Source organism: Pseudorca crassidens, chromosome 2, assembly GCF_039906515.1.
Source record: "Pseudorca crassidens isolate mPseCra1 chromosome 2, mPseCra1.hap1, whole genome shotgun sequence".
Taxonomy (NCBI): domain Eukaryota; kingdom Metazoa; phylum Chordata; class Mammalia; order Artiodactyla; family Delphinidae; genus Pseudorca; species Pseudorca crassidens.
In genome coordinates this window covers 49998064-50021589 of record NC_090297.1, presented here as the reverse complement: position 1 = coordinate 50021589, position 23526 = coordinate 49998064, and the positions used below count along the sequence as shown (strand labels likewise).

At 38.0% G+C, this 23526-nt stretch overlaps 1 long non-coding RNA gene across 2 annotated transcripts in view; it reads left to right on the top strand.

The window, feature by feature from the left end:
- Positions 1-23526, top strand: part of LOC137218793 (uncharacterized) — a 121588-nt gene that overhangs the window by 33290 nt on the left and 64772 nt on the right. For both annotated transcript variants that reach the window (XR_010940855.1, XR_010940854.1), the window contains exon 3: positions 3474-3621. This is a non-coding gene — a long non-coding RNA (uncharacterized lncRNA). The remainder of the gene's footprint in view (positions 1-3473; positions 3622-23526) is intronic.

Sequence of the window (23526 nt, the reverse complement as noted above, 5' to 3'; positions counted from 1 at the left end):
ACTGGCCAGAAATTTGCACTCTAAATCTTGTAGACAAAGCCTTTACAATGTTCACCCTGCCAACTGTTTCACTGCTCAGCTGCAGCCCTCAATTGCTTCAGCTTTGAAGTTAGACATGAATTAAACTACCTCTAGCTTCCACATTTGGTGGGAAATTATTCGGTGGTAAATTGTCTCATAAACTGTGGTCAAATGTACCGTATAACAGACACAATGGGCAACGTAAGCTGTATAATAATTTCTCAGTGACACTGGATGGAGCATGAGGGCTTCCAGAACTCGAGAAGTTGATACGTATCTCCTCAAATAAAGCAGTATTTTCTTCTTGACTGTTACTTCGGTGAGAATAAAGCTGTCGATGGTGTATATCTGTATATGTGTATGTGTATATATGTTAGTTCATGACCCATGTGATCCAGGCACCAAAAATATAAAATAGTTCATAATGTTTTCATGATAATGAGGATTAAGAAGCAAATGGTTGTCTTGTTCCCCTCCACCCCAGGGTGACCTATATTGAGTGACCTATAGCTGAACTTTCTCGATATTATAGAGAAAAAAGCAGCTTTCCAGTTGTCTACATGGGCCCTTAGTACCACTCATCTCTCCTGTCCCTATTAAGGACACGGAGAAACATCAAGCCAGATGGATTTGAGAGTCACAGGGCACCACTCTGCAATTCCTGCCAAGACTGTAGAATTGTAGGGTAGCCAGGAGGGTTCTGGAATGACCTCAGAGAGGAGCTGGAGTCCAAGGAAAGTGACCACATGACTTCTTCCCTTATCTCTCACGCAAGACATCCTTCCAGAGAAGTGGGAGAGAGGAGTGCTTTCCAGAGAAGAGGGAAAGGGAAAGATGTGGGAATCACTTTACAGTTTGTCAAGATATGAATCTGTGCAACTAATCTTTTCAGCAAAATAGCATTGAATTTATTGACTATTTAGTTCAATGGTTGCTTGGCCAGTACCCATTTCTATTAGTGATTGTGTTTTCATATATAAAATATGAGTAGCATAATATGATGGTGAAGGGCTCAGACCCCAAAATCAGAGAATTTGGAACCAAATTCTGGTTCTGCTATTTATTAGCTGTATGACTTTGGACAAGTTATCAACACAAAAGCTCACTAGTCTCAATTTTCTCATCTGTAAAGGGAGATAATCTGAACACTTAACCTTGTAGGGATGCTGTGATGCCTAATGGGATACTACCTATAAGGCACTTAGAAGAGTGCTCAGCACCTAGACTTTCCCAATGCATGTTAGCTGCTTATTATTCTACCTTGTGAGCTCTCAAGGGCAGAAACTATGGATTCATTCATTCAACAAGCAATTGCCAACCATGTATTATGTGCCAGGAATTGGAGTTGCAGAGATGGACAACACGCCAGTGCCAACAAGGGACTCAGAGTCTAGTGGAAACAAATAGGTACCTTTCTACAAATACTAAGATAAGTGCTATAGAAGATATGTGGACGATATTAAGGGAACCCAGAGTTGTAATGACTAATTCTTCCCAAGAGACCCAAGTAAGATTCAGTCTTGAAGTTTGAAAAGTTTATGCCAGATTAACAAGGCAGAGAGAACTTTCAAGGGGAACATATATATTCTCTATGTTAGAAACTTACATGTATCTGTGTGTGTGTGAGAATAAATGTATATATACTCAAGATTGTTAAATCATCTCTGAGCGAGATGATCTGAAATTTCCAGTCATGATTACACATCTGCTATGTCAGTGTTTGTTCTATATATTTTTATTAGGTTTTAGATAAATACAAGTTACGGTTTTTACATCTTCTTGGCAGAATTTCTTTTCATTATTATCTAGTATTCTTTATTTCACTAATTTTTTTTTTCCTTAAGTTGTTTTGGCTTAATTCTAATATTGCTGTACCAGCTTTATTTGATTCATAGGGGGCTGTTATATCTTGTTTCATCCACTTAGTTTCAATCTTTGGGTCGTTGTGTTTTGGATATGTCTCTTTTATGACTCATGTAACAGGATGTCTTAAAAAACCCATGTGATAATCTCTAGCTTTCAACAGATGAATTTAATTCATTTATAATCAACTTAATTACCACTTTTTGGATGTATTTCTAGTATTGTTTGTATTTTCTTCTCTCCTTAGTGATAAACAGCATTTAATGGTTCTTGAAGCAAGTGTCTACAGGTAATAAATGCTCTAATTTTTTGTGGATCTGAATATGTCTTTATTTCTCTTACTCTGCTATGTATTGAATTGTGCCCCCCCATTCATATGATAAAGCCCTAACCCCCGCTACGTCAGAATGTGACAGTATTTGGCAACAGGGCCTTTAAATGGTGATTAAGTTAAAATGAGGCCATTAGTGTGAGCTCTTATCCAATCTGACTGGTGTCCTTATATGAGGAGGAAATTTGGACACACAAAAGAGACACCAGGAATTTACATACACAGAGGAAAGACCATGTGAGGACACAGCATGAAGGCAAGCCAATGAGAGGCCTCAGGAGAGATCAAACCTGCCAATACCCGGATCTTGGAATTCCAACCTCCAGAACTGTGAAAAAATAAATTTCTGTTGTTTAAATCACACAGCACATGGTATTTTGTTATGGCAACCCAAGCAAACTAATATGTTAATACTTTTGATTGATAGTAAGACAGAATATAGAAGTCTAGGGGAGGTCCTTTTCCCCATCAGCACTTTGTAGGTATCTATTGAGTTCTGGCAGAGATTGCTGCTGATGGGCTACCTGCCATCCACCTCGCTGTTATTCTGTGGTAGTCAATCTGTCCTCTTTCTCTAGTAGCTTTGGAGATTTTCTTGGTATCTATGATGTTCTGCCCTTTTTATGTAAGTACAATTCAATTTTTATTTATCTTTAGCCTTCCTTGTGTTTCAGTCTGAGTCCAATGATCTATGTTTCATGCTGAAAAACTCTCATCCACTATCTTTTCAAATACTGCTTTTCCACCCTTGTCTAGAAGTGGGCCAATAACAAATAGCTTGGCCCAAGTCCTAGTTGAACAGCTGTTTGTCTCCTTCCCATAGCACTACACAAGCCATAGCCCTGGACAACAGGTAGTATGACTTTAAGCCTCCCTTTGTGGATTGGAGAGTCCTGCCCAGATTCTCAATTTTAGCTTTTGAGATTCACTCTGGGTCCCTGCCACATGTGATTCTCCTTGCCGCAGAAATTCAACTACCCACAGTCTTGGCGGGCTAGGTGAAGAGCCTAGTGGGCCACACCTTTAGCCCCTGATTATTGCTGTGTTTTAGTTCTATTTCTAGGCCACAGAGATGCTAATCTTTCTCTTTTTTTAACCACAGTTGTTTTTTTTAACTTTTAAATAATTTTTGGACTCTCAGAAGAGTTTCAGAGATAGTACAGAAAGTTCCTAAATACCTTCCACCAGCTTCTTCTCCTAATTTTAACCTCTCGTATAACACAGTTAGGTTTTTAATGTTTTTCTTTTCTTTTTGTAGTTGATCTCTTATTTCTGGATATTTGGCACTCAAGGACAGTGGAAGCATGAACTTATCAAGCCATACTGACCAAAAGTTCTGGCCCTGGAATCTTCCCATTGACTAACCATTTAATCATCCATCCATTCATTCAGTAAGCATTCATTCAGTAAGTATTTATTATTTTGTTTCAAATACTATTCTAGGCATAGAGGTTATAGCAGTGATCACAAAAGGCAAAAATCCCCACTCTTCTGTTGTTAAAATGTTACTGTTGGAGATAGAAAATAAAGAAGATAAAAATGGTAAAATATATAATGTATTATATTAAGTACTGAGGAGAAAATTAAAGCATGGGAAGAGGATAAGAAGTGTTGGGGTCAGGTAGGGAGGTGCTTTCAGCATAAAATATAGAGCTTGGGGAAATCTCCACTGAGAAGGACAATTTAGTGAAAACCCAAAGAGATGTTGTTATGAGTCATATAGATATCTGGGGGAAGAGAACAGCCCTCAAAATAACCTTGAGAACTAGGCATTATAGCCCCAAGAAAACCGAGGTTCAGAGGAATTAAGTAACTTGCCTCCGCACACAGCAAGTAAATGAAAGACCTGTGATTTGGACCCAGGTCTTCCTGACCCCAAAACTTGTGTTCTTATCTGGGTGGCTAGGCACAGATTTACAAAGTGACATGCATCCCTTCAAAGGTGCATTCCGGTCCTTTCACTCACATAACTTTGTGCTAAGCCATGGTGTTCTCATAAACCTTTCAAGAAAACCTAGAAATCTATTTACAGAGTACTTGAGGTTTTTCAACACTATGTGTCATTGAAGTAGCTGAGCTTCATAAAATACGACTTTGACCTTTCTAGCCAGTGGTCTGGGAGCTTGAGTGGTCATGGCCAGACTGGAAAGTAGCCAGTGCCTCTGTATAGGGGAGCTTGTTTGTCAGCTCCTGCACTAACAGGGAAGCTAGTAATTCTTCCCAAGAGTGTTTTTTCTTATTTTCCTAACTTTGGACACTCATATCATCCACTACCATCAAGATATATCATGGAAAGTGAGCCCTTATGAGTAAACTCTACTGGTTCTTATAAAGCAGAGAGACAGCCAGTTTATATTATAAAAGTTTGGATTACAGAGAACCTTGAAGGACAAGAGCACATATAACCATTTCTTTAAAAAGAATGTAATAATAACAACCTGTGCCCAGGTGGAGGTCTCATAGTCATTTTAGTGTCTGTGAGACTCTCTCAAGAGTGTAAATGCAGATTCCTGAGCCTAACCTTCATGAATTAGATTCAGGTCTTGGATGATGACAAGGAATCTGCTTATTCATCACTTACCCCCTCCTACAAGTAACCATTCATTGGTCCAGAAGGCTAGATGCAGAGCCCTCCTGAGGGAACTAATGGCTTCTTCAGGATCAGCCACATCCTCCCTCGGCAGTCCCACCACTCCTACCCCTTGCTCTTTCCTCCGTACACTTACCATCTCATGTACACATGCTCTGACCACTCACGCTAGTTCTTATTTCCTTGAACTTCCCCCACCAATATTGTTTTGCTCCAATGAGCCCCTTGCCTGAAAAGCTTTTTCTCTCATCCCTGCATATTAAAGCCTCCTGTTCAAGACCCTGCTCAGGGCTCTACACTCCATAAGTCTTCCTAAATCTTCCAGTTTAGGAATTCCTCCCTTTTCTGTGCTTCTATAGTTTGAAAGAAAAAGGAGGAGAGGGAAAGGGAGAGGAGGAGAAAGACAAGGGGGAAGGGGGGAGGAGAAGAGGAAAAAGAAGGAGGAGGAGGAAAAGGAGAAGAAGAAGGAAGAAGGAGAAGAAGAAGGGTGGGAGGGGGATGGCGGGGTGGGGGGGAGAAGGAGAGGAAGGAATATTGCTATGATAGATCTTAACATGGCTTGCCCTCAGTAGGTCCAAATAGGTAACTTCTTTTTTCCTATCCCTTCGAGGCCCAGCACTATATTTTGCACAAGAAGATGTTCACTAAATTCTTATTGACTCAAAAGAACAGATGAAGATCATTAGCAATTAGCACATTAATGATTACTGTGAAACAAGTGAAGTTCTACCTAAGTGTTGGATATCATAGGTGTCATAAGTAGATTAAATGACCCTGCAGCACTCTTGCCTATATATTTGTATACTTGGCTAAGAAATTCCTTGGTTTGGGTATTTTTTTTTCTTTTCACATTTTAACTTTCACCCTAAACTATGGATCAAATCTAGTTAAATTTTTTAAAAGTCATTGGTAAGTGGGCTCTGCACTCTTGCTGAGGCTGTGGAGTATACCAGGGTTAAGAATAATAAGCATAGACTATGGAGTTATCACTTCCATCCATTGCCAAATTGATAAATCTCTCTTTTATTTTTTTAAAATTTTTATTGAAATATAGTTGATTTCTAACGTAGTGTTAGTTTCAGATGTGCAGCAAAGTGATTCAGATATATATATATATTTTATTTTTTAGATTCTTTTCCATTATCAGTTATTACAAGATAGTGAGTATAGTTCCCTATGCTATACAGCAGGTCCTTGCTGGTTATCTATTTTATATATCATATTTTGTATATTTTAATCCCAAACTCCTAATTTATCCCTTCCCCCCTTTTCCCTTTGGTAACCATAAGTTTGTTTTCTATGTCTCTGAACCTATTTCTGTTTTGTAAATAAGTTCATTTGTATCATTTTTGAATCGTATATACCACATCTTTATCCATTCATCTTTTGATGGACACTTAGGTTGCTTCCATGTCTTGGCAATTGTAAATAGTGCTGCTATGTACATTGGGGTGCATATATCTTTTTTGTTTTCTTTTGTTTTTTTGTTTTTTTTTTTGTTTTTTAAATAGATCTTTATTGGAGTATATCTGCTCCACAATACTGCACTAGCCTCTGTCACACAACAAAGTGAATCAGCCACATGCACACATACATCCCCATATACCCTCCCCCTTGAGCCTCCCTCCCACCCTCCCTATCCCACCCCTCTAGGTCATTGCAAAGCACTGAGCTGATCTCCCTGTGCTATGCTGCTGCTTCCCAATAGCTATTTTACATTTGTTGGTGTATATATGTCGATGCTACTCTCACTTTGCCCTAGCTTCCCCCTCCCACCCATGTCCTCAAGTGCCTTCTCTATGTCTTTATTCCTGCCCTGCCACTAGGTTCATCAGTACCATTTTGTTTTTTTAGATTCCATATATATATATTAGCGTACAGTATTTGTTTTTCTCTTTCTGACTTACTTCACTCTGTATGACAGACTCTAGGTCCACCTCACTACAAATACTCAATTTCGTTTCTTTTTATGGCTGAGTAATATTCCATTGTATATAATAGTAGGGGACTTTAACACCTCACTTATACCAATGGACAGATCATCCAAACAGAAAGTAAATAAGGAAACACAAGCTTTGGGTGACACAATAGACCAGATAGATTTAATTGATATTTATAGAACATTCCACCTGAAAGTGGCAGAATACACTTTCTTCTCAAGTGCACATGGAACATTCTCCAGGATAGATCACATCTTGGGTCACAAATCAAGCCTTGGAAAATTTAAGAAAATTGAAAGCATATCAAGCATCTTTTCTGACCACAATGCTATGAGATGGAAATCAATTACAGGAAAAAAAAAAACTGTAAAAAACACAAATACAGGGAGGCTAAACAGTGCACTACTAAATAACCAAGAGATCACTGAAGAAATGAAAGAAGAAATAAAAAACTACATAGAAACAAATGACAACAAAAACACGATGACCCAAAACCTATGGGACGCAGCAAAAGCAGTTCTAAGAGGGAAGTTTATAGCAATTCAATCTCACCTAAATAAGCATGTATCTTTTCAAATTATAGTTTTCTCTGGATATATGCCCAGGAATGGGATTGCTGGATCATATGGTAACTCTATTTTTAGTTTTTAAGGAACCTCCATACTGTTCTCCATAGTGGCTGCACCAATTTACATTCCCACCAGCAGTGTAGGAGTACACCTTTTTTCAACACTCTCTCCAGCACTTATTATTTGTAGACTTTTTCTTTTCTCTTAAATGTTTTTTTAAAATTATTTTACACTGGAGTATAGTTGCTTTACAATGTTGTGTTAGTTTCTACTGTACAGCAAAGTGAATCAGCTATATGTATACATATATCCCCTCTTTTTTGGATTTCCTTCCCACTTAGGTCACCACAGAACACTGAGTAGAGTTCCCTGAACCTATTTGTAGAATTTTTGATGATAGCCATTCTGACTGCTGTGAGGTGATACCTCATTGTAGTTTTGATATGCATTTCTTTAATAATTAGCTATGTTGAGCACATTTTCATGTGCCTATTGGCCATCTGTATGTCTTCTTTGGAGAAATGTCTATTTAGAACTTCTGCCCATTTTTTAAATTGGGTTGTTTGTTTTTTTGATATTGAGCTGTTTGTATATTTTGCAAGTTAATCCCTTGTCAGTTGCATCATTTGCAAATATTTTCTCCCATTCCATAGGTTATCTTTTTGTTTTCTTTATGGTTCCTTTGCTGTGCAAAAGCTTTTAAGTTTAACTAGGTCCCATTTGTTTATTTTTGCTTTTATTTCCATTACCCTAGGAGATGGATCCAAAAACATATTGCTGCAATTTATGTCAAAGAGTGTCCTGCCTATGTTTTCCTCTATGAGTTTTATAGTATCTGGTCTTATAGTTAGGTCTTTAATCCATTTTGAGTTTATTTTTGTGTATGGTGTTAGAGAATGTTCTGATTTCATTTCTTTTACATGTAGCTATCCAGTTTTCCCAACAACACTTGTTGAAGAGACTCTCTTTTCTCCATTGTATATTCTTGCCTCCTTTGTCATAGTTTAATTGACCATAAGTGTGTGGGTTTATTTCTGGGCTTTCTACCCTATTCCATTGATCTATGTTTCTGGTTTTGTCCCAGTACCATACTATTTTGATGACTGTAGCTTTGTAGTATAGTCTGAAGTCAGGGAGCCTGATTCCTCCAGCTCCATTCTTCTTTCTCAAGATTGCTTTGGCTATTTGGGCTCTTTTGTGTTTCCATACAAATTTAAAAATTATTTTTTCTAGTTCTGTGAAAAATGTCATTGGTAATTTGATAGGGATTACATTGAATCTATAGATTGCCTTGGGTAGTATGGTCATTTTAACAATACTGCTAAATCTCTCTTTTAGTGAAACAAGTCTGTTTTACAAAACAAATATGTCTTCTCCCATTTCTTAAAATGTGGACAGTACCTCTCTCATGGGCTTTTATACATCTTAGATTAGATAATATATTAAGGACATTAGCACAGAGACTAACTCAGTAAGTGCAAATTAAATGGTGTAATTATTATTACAGTTGTTAACAATGATTCCCTCTCTTCTCTCTCCTAAGCCACAGTCAGTAGAGAGCTGTTCTCAGTGTACCTGTTTGCAACCTCTGCACCTAAAGGGTCAGATACCATCCTGGGCATGAGCAAGCCAGGCAAAACTGTTCTGTGGTTGCTCATGCCTTGTAGGTACCTAACCCTTTCTGATGAACTTGATCAAAGTGATCACCTCTTTCTGCTCTTGGTTCTTTCCTTTCCCAACTGAGCAAGGACATACAGGCTTTTGTGGTAGCTCTCCCCACCTCTGAGGAGAACAGCTTGTTCTAGGTATAGTTCCTCAGAGAAAGTGCAATGATGGCCTTCTATGTATTAATTTTTTTAACTTTTCATTTTGAAATAATTTCAGACTTACAAAAGAGTTTCAAAATTAGAACAAAGAAAGTCTGTATTTTACTCTAATTCCCCAAATGTTAACTTTTTTTCCCAAATAACCATTGTATAACTATCAAATTTATGGGAGGAACATTGATACAATGTTGGTATCTAATCCACAGACTTAATGCAAACGTCTCCAGTTGTCCCACAGATGTCTGTTTTTCTGGTCCGGCATCCAACCCAGCCTCACAGGTTGTGTTTCATTGCCATATCTCCTTGATCTCCTTTAATATGGAACACTTCCTGAGTCATTCTTTGACTTGATACTAGATATACAACCTTGATACCTTTGAGGAGAACTGACTAGTCAATTTCTGGTCAGAATGTTCTTCAGTTTTTCTGATATTTCCTCATGATTAAGTTCTGGTTATGCATTTCTATCAAGAATATCACTGTGGTATTCTCAGTGCATTTTAACAGGAGGCACATGATGTCCATCTGCACCGTTACTGGTGATAACTGTGGTCCCTTGGTCCAGCTGTCTTCAAAGTGGAGATACAGTGGAAACATATAAATATTCTGTTTCTCACATTTTTTTGCTCACTAATTTTAGACTCTATTGTGGTTTTTGCCTGAAACAGTTATTATCTTGCTGAATGTGAAATGATGCTTTTCTATTTCCCTCATATCTTACACACTTACTAGTTGGATCTACTCTAACAAGATTTCCCTTCTCTTCATTCATTCATTCATCCATTCATTCATATATTCATTTATTAATATCAGTATGAGCTCATTGACTCTTATTTTAGTCTTTTGTTACAATTTATTACATTCACTCTTTTGTGGCTAACATCATCCTAGACTTGGCCATCTGGAGCCATTTCAAGTTGTCTCTTGAATCCTTTTGACGTATTCTTACATCTTGCATTGTTTTGTTTTCTGAGGGTTATGTTGAGGTTGTGCTGTAACAGATCAAGAAAATAAAGCCTCTCTGATCCACCTCAGTGAATTTAAGCAACTCTGTTGGTAACCCTGCCCTTCCAATGACTGTGATTTAGCTGTGCCCACAGGCTACTCTGTATAACTTTTATGTAGGTGTTATCTAGATGGTGTTTGTGTGTACATCTGATTTTTTTCAGTTACTCCTATGTGGTCTGCCATTACTGCCTCTCCACTGGTAGTTTCTTTGAAACCCGACAACACAATTCCCTATGGCCTCTTGGGCTCTAAACCACGCTCTTTCTGCATCATTCCTGCACTGGATTCTATTTAATTAACATTTGATTTTGCGTTGCAAGACCCTGATATACATTAGGAGGTCACCACCAAGCCATTTATCTTTTAAAGTAACTGGGCTGGTTATTTTTTTAAAGTTCCATCAGGTTAAAACAGTTAGCAATTTTTCTCCTCCCAGTGTCCCTTCATCCTGAACCAGACGGATAATAGATCAGTGTAGGTTCAGATGCATTACAACATTAGTCATCAATTAGGTTTAAACCAGCACTGTAATATATCATTTATCTTGCCTGCCATGGTTCTTTTGAACATTTAATTTTTTAAGGCCTCTTAGGGTTTTTTTTTTTTTTCTTTCTAACTGGCCTCCTGCCTCTCTCCTTTGTCTCTGACACAGTCATCTCCTTAAGGAACAATAAAAATTAGATTTGTTTGACCTGCTCTCAGGGTTCGTTTCAGCAAGATGGATTTTAATAGCTTTGACTGGTTGGGCAGACAGCTTTTATGTAATATTCCAGACATTTACGCACTGTCTTCACTGAGCCCTGAGCAGGTGTGTATGTGAGAGGATGTGTCTGGGTGCCACTAAAGAGCTGCTTACTATTCCTTCCACATCAAATAATCCTCTGGGAAACTGCTTCGTCCTAGATGCGGTGGGCATCTCATTAAGAGCTCAAGTTATTGGCATGTCTTTCTCCTCCTAATAACTTCTTTCTAATCTCCTGCATTCAGCATTTATTGCATCGTTAATGTTAAAAGGGTGCTCTTTGTTCAATGGGGTCTTTCTAAATTGACTTGGGTTGTAATGGGGTCTCTCGATTTTTTCTAGGTTTGCAACACCTTCCCGTGAATATTCTAATTCAGGGATGGGTTGTCTTCTCAGTGCAAGGTGGATTGAGGTCATGGCAAGAGCAAGAGTTTTGAGGCCACACGAACTAGGGTTTGAATTGTGACCCAGCCCTTTATTAGGTGAACTGTTATCTGATTCGAGCCGGGGATCCTATCTTCCTGAGTCTCAGTGTCCACCCTGCTAGAATAATGATATTACCTACATCACAATATGTGACCAGTTTTCAGTGAAAGCATGCAAGACTTGGAATGTCTGACACAAGATCGGGGATTTTTTTCTTAGCACCACTAAATTTAGCTTTTTCTATGCAAGGTAAGGATGGTAATATTTATTCAATATTCATACCATGAATATTTACTGAATATAAATTTGGTACCAGCACTCTTCTAAGCAGGGGAAGCAGCAGTGAACAAAATAGACAAAGATTTAGGGCCTTGTGGAGGTTAAATTCTTGTGGAGGAGACTGATAGTAGACAAGGTAAATAAGTTAAAATATATGGTATGTTAGATAGTGCTAAGCACTACAGAGAAAATGATTGAAAGGATTAAATAAGATAGCATACAAAATGTTCCTAGCCAGTGCCTGGCACATAATCAATAGTCCATTAATAGTAGTCATTCATATCAATCATTTATTCATTATTTTACACATTTATTTAACACTTCTTGAAACCACATTTCAAGCTAGGCACAAATGTTGTAATTTGGGGTACTACTGGAACTTTTAGGCATTAAATTCATTTATTCATTCTTATATCTCTTGAGCTCCTATGCTACAAGGCACTTTGCTAAGTTCTGGAATCTAGAGATGAATAAAGTAGGTCCTTGTCCTCAAGTTACTCAGAGTCTAATGGAGTCTTAACTATGACAGAAGCCAAAGAGACAAGAGGAGAAATTTGATGGGGGCCTAGAAGGAGATTGGATTTGGAAAGGCAACGTAGAAGAAAGGATGGAAGCAGGTTGAGATTGCTAGCTTGCTTTGGTCAGGCTTCTGGTACAACTTGCAATTTTTTGATGCTGATGCTAATGTCTTTCGATGACCTGGGCTCCTGGATAACCCCCTCCAGCTTCTCAGGTCTTTCTCTGAAGCCATCTCTGAAGCTTATCAATATCTGGGTATAAGAGCAGAGAGTAGATGTGAGGTGGGATTCAAACCCAAGTGCTCTGCTGTTAGACAAGCCCTCAGGCTTCTGTTGAAAGAAGAGCTGTAAACTACAGGTTGAATTAAAGTTTCTGCTGCTGGGGGAAAAAAATATCACTGAGGAAAATGAGTACAGTTAATTGAGTTTTTTTTTTTTACCATATTTTAGTATATTAAAATGACCCAGTTTTAATCTTAACCCTATCAAGAATTTGTTGTTTGTATGTGGGCTCTGAAAAATGCAGGGGTTGGATTAAACTTCTGTCTCTGAAAATAATCCTATGAAATGAGTTAATTTAATCCCTTTATGTTCATTCATGTAGTTATTCATCTGACTATCCACTTATTCATTCTTTTATTCATCCAACTAGGTTTTTGAGCATCTTTTCTGCTAGACACTGTGCTGCACGCCATAATACAGTAAAACATTGTTCCAGTCTCAAAAAGCTGACACTCTGGATAGCATTTTTCAGAGATTATTTAAATTCTCTTTTACTTTACTAGATATAATAAGTGTAAAAAATAACAGTAACAATCCTTCCTCAATGTTACTATATAGAACAATAACACTGTGAATGAGACAGGACAAGTATTACCCCCCTTTGTTTCCATTCTACAGGGAAAGAAATCAAGACGCTGAGAACTCTAGTGGGAGTAGCAGAGGGTCATTACACACCAGGAAGTAGCGTGGTTGCTAGTATTGATAATACAGTAGTGAACAAGTAAGGTGGTCAACCATCCAGATTTGCCTGACACTGTGTTCAGTTTTAAAACTGAAAGGTCTGGTGATCCCCTGAACCAGGGCAGGTGATCCCCTAAGTTGTCCTATAAAATTGCTTCTTCATCACAGAACACTAAGGTGTCACGCCAGGAATGTGAAATAAAGTTCAGTATGATTTTATTGATTTGGATTAAAAAAAATGGAAATCATAATAGAAACATTTAATTTCTTTCCCCAGAGACCTGAAATGTGTTTAGTTCTTTTCCTCATGAAACCCCAATTTAGATAGCTGTTGAACAGATAGGAGAAATCTGCTTCGTGGAGAAACCAGTGATAAGAGAAGACATTGATATTAATATGTTGCAAGTGACCAGCTTAGGCTCCTTCCCTTCACTGCCTGAGTGTTGAATAATGAGCACAGGGACCATGGGCTGTTCTTTGAAAGATGTATTAATTTGGGTATCTTTGATGGATAGTTTTACTTTGGGGGATGGGTGTTGGTGGGGAGACAAAATTCCCTGAATGCTGTCAGCCCTGAATGAATCACTTTACATTCCATACAACTCTACCCTTCTTGGAGTAGAGAGCTCCCTGCTTCTAGTTACTTTTTTTGTTTTTCTTATTAGTTATCTATTTTATTTTATTATTATTTTTTAACATCTTTATTAGAGTATAATTGCTTTACAATGGTGTGTGAGTTTCTGCTGTATAACAAAGTGAATCAGCTATACGTATACATATATCCCCGTGTCTCCTCCCTCTTGCGTCTCCCTCCCTCCCACCCTCCCTATCCCACCCCTCTAGAGATAGCATTATAATGCAGGTCATTTCATCGAGTAAAGAGAATGGTGGATTGGGGATCAGGGAAAGCTCAAACCCTTCATACAACGTGAAGCTTTAGGCTAGTGCATTTCTCTCCTGAGTCTCAACATTTCCACCTGAAAAGTGGCACAGCCACACCTGCCTTTCTGGAGAGGCCAAGAAATAAAGAGTTACCTCCGCCCCTTGCAAAGTGTCCTGAAATCTAGGAAGGGAGGTCCAGGTGACCATTATTCCATGAGACTATTCTGTTTTAATCAACAAATAATCCTGGCCCTGGTACTAAATCATGGGTTACCCTGGGCAAATTGCTTACCTTTTCTGGTTTGTTTCCTTATCTGAAAACCGGGGGATTGCTGTCCTATAACAAAGAGTTGTCTTAAGGATTACAGATAATGTTAAGTAAGGTCCCCAGTGCAGCACCAGACCCTGGGTAAGATGAATAAGATATTCAGAGACCTTGCATTTTACCCAAAAGTTGTTTAAGCTGTTACTATATGAAACAACTATTTTCATCAAAATTGTACTCATGTTGATCCAAAAATTTGTTTTCTGGAGCAAATTCTATTGAGCCAGTTTATAATTTTGATTGAATTTCTGTACGGCACAATTCACTATTTCTGACTGTCCCACTGAAAATTTTTTATTTTATTTATTTATTTTTGGCTGCGTTGGGTCTTCGTTGCTGCACGCGGGCTTTCTCTAGTTGTGGTGAGCGGGGGCTACTCTTTGTTGTGGTGCACGGGCTTTCCATTGCGGTGACTTCTCTTGTTGTGGAGCACAGACTCTAGGCGCGTGGGCCTCAGTAGTTGTGGCATGTGGGCTCAGTAATTGTGGCTCGTGGGCTCTAGAGCACAAGCTCAGTAGTTGTGGGCTTAGTTGCTCCGCAGCATGTGGGATCTTCCCGGACCAGGGCTCGAACCCGTGTCCCCTGCATTGGCAGGCAGATTCTTAACCACTGTGTCACCAGGAAAGCCCCCACTGAAATTTTATTAGAATCTAATATTTCTTTGTGAATTGTAAAATGAATATTATATTAATCAATCATTTTTTCCATGTTCAGTTGAACTGATTATAGCTTCTGCCACTGCCAATTTACTTTTGTGAACATTAATTCTATAAAATTCAGTTTGAAAATCTATTCTTATTTAAGAAGAATTGATATTTCTGTTAACTGGTAGTCAATAACACATTATACTATGTGTGGTTTTATCATTATCAACTTTGTTTTGTGCCAAGTACTTCTACCAGTAGTGTTCATTAAGAATCAACCAGCAATTGAACATAAAAGATGGAGAAAATCAATGGTACCTGTATTTTCTTTCTTAAAAGCATAGGAGAAAGAGCATTAGTATAGCAAACAGGTAGTGCTGTATGAGTCAGAGTCAAAATGATGGGGTCAAAGCATCTGACTTCTCTCCTGATCCCTCCCTCACCCCACCTTGCCAGGACTGAGCTCCTGAACTTGGCCTTTGCCTGAGCCCCAACTGAGCTGGCCTTATTCTTTGAACGTGAAGTATTGGAGCAAAGCTACACTGAAGGGCTTTGTAGCCTTGTTAGTTTTCCCCAGTCACTTCATGCTCAGTGCTAGCCTCCTCTTCCCCCCACACCAGCTCAGCCCAGCAGGAATTGCACCTGGGTCTGCAAAAAAACTTGTCTTAGAAAAAAATCTTGTTTTGAACAATAACTTGTCTTGAGGAGTAAAAGAGATAGCGTCGATAATGAATTTCAGTATGATGCCTGCCATGGTGGCACTTAATACGTAGAAATTTGTTCCTCTACCCTTGAACACTGGCTTCTTCCTTCCTCTGGGGGAGAGTATGGCCCAATAGAGGGGCATGGGCTTTGGAATAGATTGAGCTGTTTTCGCCTATTTTTAGCTGTGGGCTCTTCTATGAGTTATTTGGTTTCTTTGAGCCTCAGTTTCATTAGCAATAAAATGGGAGAAAAATATTGCTTACATTATTGTGGAAATTAAATGACAGTGTGTATGAAATATTCATCAAGGCACTGGGAATACATGATAAATACAAGCACCTGTCTGCATACAGTTTAGGGAGGGACCCAGACTGTAGCAAATAATGATCAAATTGATAAATTATTACAATCATGATGACTGTAGTGAAAGAGGTGCTATAAGGGCAAATAGCAAGAAAATCTTATCTCATTGAAGGTTGGTTGGTAGTATCACCGAAACCGTGGTACACATGATGATTATGCCATGTTTTCCTATGTATGAATGTGTACATGTGTGTGTGTGTGTGTGTGTTTGTGTAAGCAGTGATTATAAGTAGAGTCTTTGGAATTAGGCAGACATGAACTTGAATCCTGGCTCTTCCACTTATAAGTAAATTTTGGCAAAGTACTAAATTTTCTAAATCTCAGTTCCTCATCTATAAAGTGGGGGTCGTAACATATTTACCACGTAGAGCCGTCCTGTGATTGTCCTCCCCTTTCTCCTCACCTCTAACCTTTATTGAGTGCTTTCTATGTGTCGGGTACGGTATGCTTAGTAACCCCATGAAATTGGGACTATTAATGTCCTGAGGAAACTCAGGCAACCAGAAGTCAGGCAATTTGTCCAGGGTTACATGCTCATAAGGGAGGGAGTAAGGTGGAATTTCAACCTAGAAATCTAGTTCATAAGGCCACGTGCTTCGCACACTCTGGTCATATGGAGAGTTAGCCCAATATCTGGGTGTTCTTCTTGTCAGGATTCTTTATCATCGGGCTTGTCTTCTCCGACAAGGACATAGGAATGTGTGTTCCTCCCATCCATCTTCTCAAGACCTCTAGCTGACAGTAGCTGTTCTATAAGTGCACCCTGAATAGATGTAGGTAGGTAGTTAGAAGTGGGAAGGGATTAAAGACCCACACCTCTCCCTAGTACCTTCAGAAAGGCTTTCAACACCCTTGACTGCTATGTGCTCTGACAAATGCATCAAATATGGTTCCTTTCCAGCTGCTCACTCCATCCACTTCTGGAGAGATGCCAGCCACCTATTTGATCAGCTTTGAGCAGCAGTGAGGTAGTTAAGGCTGAGCAGGGTGCAGTCGGCTGAGAAAAAGGTAAATATTTTATAGACTCTATGGTAAATAATGTACACATTCAGAGAAACAAGGCGAATCTTTCATAGACCTCAGCCCCTGTTAAGTCTGCAATTAAATGCTGGTGCTGGAAGAAATAAAAGCTAGCCTTAAATCTCTCTACCTTACGGAGAGTCAAAGTCCTGCCCTTAAGCTCTGGAGAAGGAGTTCAGTCTCTGTTCCATGCTGCTGAATTGCTCAAATTGCAGCATCTTTCCTCAAAGAAGAAAGGTCCTTTCCTTATCCCAAGGCCACATATAAAGGCGTATATTCACAAATGTTTCTTTACTTACATTTATATTTTTTTGTATTATTTATTTGTATTAAGTGTATACTGTGAGCTAGATTCCTACACATTGGAGATTTTAGTGCTCACATCAGTTCCAGTGAGATGCACGGAGTAGGTTTATATAAATATTTGGTATTTCATTTCTATTTGTTGGGGGTCTGTCTTGTGCCAGATCTCTTCTTGGTAGTGGGTACCAAGGCTAGAAAAGGCTAGAAAACTCACCAATTAATCATGTTTTGTGGAAGGACACTCAGTTTACCAACACGAAAGGGAACGATTTGGACAAAGGAGAACAATCATTATTGAGAAGCTTAGTTGCCTGTCCTACTGGGGTCTGAGCTAATGGTAGAAGATAGTATCACAGAACTAGGCTGCCTGATAGCAGTGGGGATGACAGATTCCTCAAATAGTAGGGGCCACTTGGTGGCACATATTCTGGGTATAGGTTTGCCTTTTCTACTTGCAAGTCTTTGGCCAGGACCACCATCCAAAGATTACAGAGTGTTCAATCCATTAATAAGAGAGTCTACTGTGCTTAATATCACATTACACCAGGGAATCCACTTTACAGCAAAGGACATAAGGCGTGACATATGATGAGGTCCATTGGTCCTATCATATATTGTATAATCCACAAGCTGCCCCCTGATAGAGTGATGGAATGGCCTTTTGAAGAAGCATCTAAAGTACCAGGCTTGAAATGGCACCTTGCAGAGATGGGCACTATCTTCCAGGATGCAGTAAACATGTTAAATCAATGACCACTATATGGTGCTGTGTCCCCAGTAGGTAGAATTCAGGGGTCCAGGAACAAAGGAGTAGAAGCAAGAGTGTCTTGTCTACCATGGCTCCTAGAGATCCACTTGGAGAATCTGTGTTTTAATCCCCACAGCCCTGGACTTTGTGGATTTAGAGGCACTGGCTCCCAAAAGAAGAATACTTCCACCAGGATGCACTCTAAGAATCCCAATAAACTTTAAGCTATCTCTACCTCCTGGTCACCTTGGGCTTTTTATGTCAAAAGACCAGCAGGCGAGGAAAGGAATCACCACTTAGAGTTCATTGATTCTGATCATCGGCAGGATGATGATCCAGCAGGAGGTGGGGCTGCCATTATACAATGGGGGCATGGAGGGAGTGGTTTGACACCCAGGGGGATCGCGGAGGCATTTTCTGGTACTCCAGTGACCAATTTTAATAGTAAATGGACAGGAAGGACATGATGACCAGGGCAAATCTGTTGCCCCCAGGAGACCAACTGCAGTGGCAGGGACTAGTTCATCCCACTAATTTTCCTCTCATAAGTTTCACTGGGAAAAGAAAACAGGCTCCGAGAGGAGCTATTCAGTTAAGTTGAACTTATTATTCAAAGCAAGTAGAGCTGAGTGGTACAACTGTCGTGCTGTACCCCCACATCAGGCACTCATTCTCCCAGCTGTCAGGTGTCTGATGAGCTCCTAAGCTGGTAAATTTTTGGAGGGGTGTGGGACAATGGGCTGGGTGTAAGAAGGAAGACATCTAATCAATCTCCAGTCTCGTCCCCATGATGCAAGAATGTGGGGGAGGAAACAGCCACCACTTGAAAGATTCACTGAATGTGGATTAATCAATTACCTCTGTTTAACAGAGAAACCCAGGATGTGGGATGGTGTGGGTATACCAAAATTCACAGAGTAGACTTGCAGTAGAGGTGGGATTTGAGCTCAATGATTTTATTTTATTTTATTTATTTTTTTATTGAAGTGTGGTTGCTGTATAATATTATATATATTACAGGTATACAATATAGTGATTCACAATTTTTAAAGGTTATACTTCATTTATAGTTTTTATAAAATATTGACTGTATTCCCTGTGTTGTACAATATATCCTTGTAACTTATTTTATACATAAATGTTTGTACCTCTTAATCCCCTATACCTGTATAGCCCCTCCCCCTTTCCCTCACCCTACTAGTAGCTGCTAGTTTGTTCTCTATATCTGTGGGTCTGTTTCTTTTTTGTTATATTCACTAGTTTGTTGTATGTTTTAGATTCCACATATAAGTGATATGTAGAATTTATCTTTCTCTGTCTGACTTATACTTAGCCTAATACTCTCCAAGTCCATCCATGTTGTTGCAAATGGCAAAATTTCATTCTTTTTTATGGCTGAGTAGTATTCTGTTGTATATATATATCCATTGTATATACAGCTTCTTTATCCATTCATCTGCTGATGGACACTTAGGTTGCTTCCATATCTTGGCAATTGTAAATAATGCTGCTATGAACATTGGGGTTCATGTATTTTTTTGAATTAGTGTTTTTGTTTTTTTCAGATATATACCCAGGAGTGGAATTGCTGGGTCATATGGTAGTTCTATTTTTAGTTTTTTGAGAAACCTTCATACTGTTTTCCATAGTGGCTGGACCAATTTACATTCCCATCAACAGTGTTTGGGATTCCCTTTTCTTCAAAACATTTGTTATATGTGGTTTTTTTGATGATAGCCATTCTGACAGAGGTGAGGTGATATCTCATTGTGGTTTTGATTTGCATTTCCCTGATGATTAGTGATGTTGGCCATCTTTTTCATGTGCCCATTGGCCATCTACATGTCCTCTTTGGAAAAAAAGTCTTTTCAGGTCTTCTGCCCATTTTTTAATCAGGTTGTTTGGTTTTTTTTGATGTTGAGTTGTATTAGCTGTTTATATATTTTGGATATTAACCCCTTATTGGTCATATCATTTGCAAATATTTTCTGCCATTCAGTAGATTGTCTTTTCATTTTGTCTATGTTTTTCTTTGCTCTGCAAAGTGTAAGCTTCATTAGGTCCCATTTGTTTATTTTTGCTTTTATTTCCTTTGCTTTAAAGGACAGATCCAAAAAAAATTTGCTACGGTTTCTGTCAGTGTTCTGCCTATGTTTCCCTCTAGGAATTGTATGATTTCCAGTCTTACAGTTAGGTCTTTAATCCATTTTGAGTTTATTTTTGTATATGGTGTTAGAGAATGTTCTAATTTCATTCCTTTACATGTAGCTGTCCAGTTTTCCCAACACCACTTGAAAAGACTATCTTTTCTCCATTGTATATTCTTGCCTCCTTTGTCATAGATTAATTGACCATAAGTGTGTGGGTTTATTTCTGGGCTTTCTATTCTGTTCTATTGATCTATGTATCTGTTCTTGTGCCAATATCATACTGTTTTGATTACTGTAGCTTTGTAGTATAGTCTGAAGTCCAGAAGCATGATTCCTCCAGCTCTGTTCTTATTTCTCAAGGTTGTTTTGGCTATTCAGGGTCTTTTGTTTCCATTCAAATTTTAAAATTATTTGTTCTAGTTCTGTTAAAAATACCCTTGGTGTTTTGATAGGTATTGCATTGAATCTGTAGATTGCCTTGAATCTGTAGATTGCATTGAATCTGTAGTATGGTCATTTTAACAATAACAATTCTTCCAATCCAAGAAAATGGTACATCTTACCATCTGTTTGTACTGTAGGTCGTTTACCTCCTTACGTAGGTTTATTCATAGGTATTTTATTCTTTTTCGTGTGATTGTAAATGGGATTGTTTCCTTAATTTCTCTTTTCAATAATTTGTTGTTAGTGTATAGCAATGCAACAGATTTCTGTATATTAATTTTGTATCCAACAATTTTACATAATTCATTAATGACCTCTACTAGTTTTCTGGTAGTGTATTTAGGATTTTCTATGTATAGTATCCTGTCATCTGCAAACAGTGACAGTTTTACTTCTTCCTTTCCAATTTGGATTCCTTTTTATTTCTTTTTCTTGTCTGATTGTTGTGGCTAGAACTTCCAATAATATGTTGAATAAAAGTGGTGAGAGTGGGCATCCTTGTCTTGTGCCTGATCTTAGAGGAAGTGCTTTCATCTTTTCATCATTGAGTATGATGTTAGCTGTGGGTTTGTCATATATGGCCTTTATTGTGTTGAGGTATGTTCCCTCTATACCTGATTTCTGGAGAGTTTTATCATAAATGGGTGTTGAATTTTGTCAAAAGCTTTTTCTGTATTTGTTGAGATGATCATATGGTTTTTATTTTTCAATTTGTTAATGTGGTGCTTCACACTGAATGATTTGTGGATATTGAAAAATCCTGTATCCCTGGGATAAATCCCACTTGATTGTGGTGTATGATCCTTTTAATGTGTTGTTGGATTCTGTTTGCTGGTATTTTGTTGAGGAGTTTTGCATCTATGTTGATCAGTGATATTGGTCTGTACTTTTCTTTTTTTGTAGTATCTCTGTCTGGTTTTGGTATCAAATATTTGGTAGAATTCATATGGTATCAAATGTTTGGTAGAATTCATCTGTGAAGCCATCTGGTTCTGGACCTTTGTGTTGTGAGTCTTTTTTATTACTGATTCAATTTCATTACTGATAATTGGTATGTTCATATTTTAGATTGTACATTTCTAAGAATTTGTCCATGTCATCTAGGCTGTTCATTTTATTGGCATATAGTTGTTCATAGTAGTCTCATGGTCTTTTGTATTTCTGTAGTGTGGGTTGTAACTTTTCCTTTTACATTTCTGATTTTATTGATTTGTGCCCTCTCCCTTTTTTTCTTGAGTCTGGCTAAAGGCTTATCACTTTTATCTCTTCAAGGAACTAGCTTTTAGTTTCATTGATATTTTCTTTTTTTTTTTTTATTCTCTATTTCACTTATTTCTGCTCTGATCTTTATGATTTCTTTTCTCTTACTAACTTTGAGTTTCTCTAGTTCTTTAGGTGTAAGGTTAGGTTGTTATTTGAGGCTTTTGTTTTCTGAGGTAAGCTTGTATCTCTATAAACTTCCCTCTTAGAACTGCTTTTGATGCATCCCATGGATTTTGGATTATTGTGTTTTCGTTTTCCTTTGTCTCCAAGTGTTTTTTGATTTCCTCTTTAGTTTCTTCATTGATCCATTGATTATTTAGTAGCATACTGTTTAGCCTCCACATGTTTGTGTTTGTTGCATTTTTTTTTCTTGTAGTTGATTTCTAGTCTCATAGCATTGTGGTCAGAAAAGATGTTTGATTTTATTTCAATTTTTTAAAATTTACCAAGGCTTGTTTTGCAGCTTAGTGTGTGATCTATTCTGGAGAATGTTCCCTGTGCACTTGAAAAGAATGTGTATTCTGCTGCTTTCAGATGGAATATCTGGATTCCTTTTTCTTTTTTTGTGTGTATATCTATATATATTAATTAAGTCAATCTCAGTCTGATCTAATGTGTCATTTAAGGTCAGTGTTTTCCTATTAACTTTCTATCCATATGATCTGTCCATCGATGTAAGTGAAGTGTTAAAAGTCTCCTACTGTTATTGTGTTACTGTCGATGTCTCCCTTTATGTCTGCTAATATTTGCCTTATATATTGAGGTGCTCCTGTGTTGGGTGCTTATATATTTACAATTATATATCTTCTTCCTGGATTGATCCCTTGATCATTATATAGTGTCCTTCTTTGTCTCTTATAGCAGTCTCTATTTTAAAGTCTATTTTGTCTGATATAAGTATCACAACTCGGGCTTTCTTTTGACTTCCATTTGCATGGAATACCTTTTTCCATCTCCTCACTTTCAGTCTGTGTATGTCTGTAGATCTGAAGTGACTCTCCTGTAGGCAGCATATACACATGTCTTATTTTTGTATCCATTCAGCAACTCTATGTCTTTTGATTAGAGCATTTAGTCCATTTACATTTGACGTAATTATTGATATGTATGTTTTTATCACCATTTTGTTAATTGTTTTGAGGTTGTTTTTGTAGAACTTTTTTTCCCTTCTTATTTTGTTCTCTTCTCTCATGATTTGATGACTATCTTTAGTGTTACATCTAGATTCCTTTTTCTTTTTTGTGTGTATGTCTATTATAGGTTTCTTGTTTGTGGTTAGCATGAGGTTTTTCTATAGCCATCTATATAGATACATGATTGTTTTAAGTTGCTGATCTCTTAATTTCAAATGCATTTTAAAAACCCTGCATATGTACTCTCCTCCCCTCATGATTACTTCTTTTGATATCATATTTTACATGTAACTTGTGTATCCCTTAACTGATTATTGTGGATATAGATTATTTTTCTACTTTTGTTTTTTAACCTTCCTATTAGCTTTGTATGTAAACAATTTGATATCTTTACTGTATGTTTGCCTTTACTGATGAGCTTTTTCATTTTGTAATTTTCATGTTTCTAGTTGTGGCCTTTTCTTTTTCAC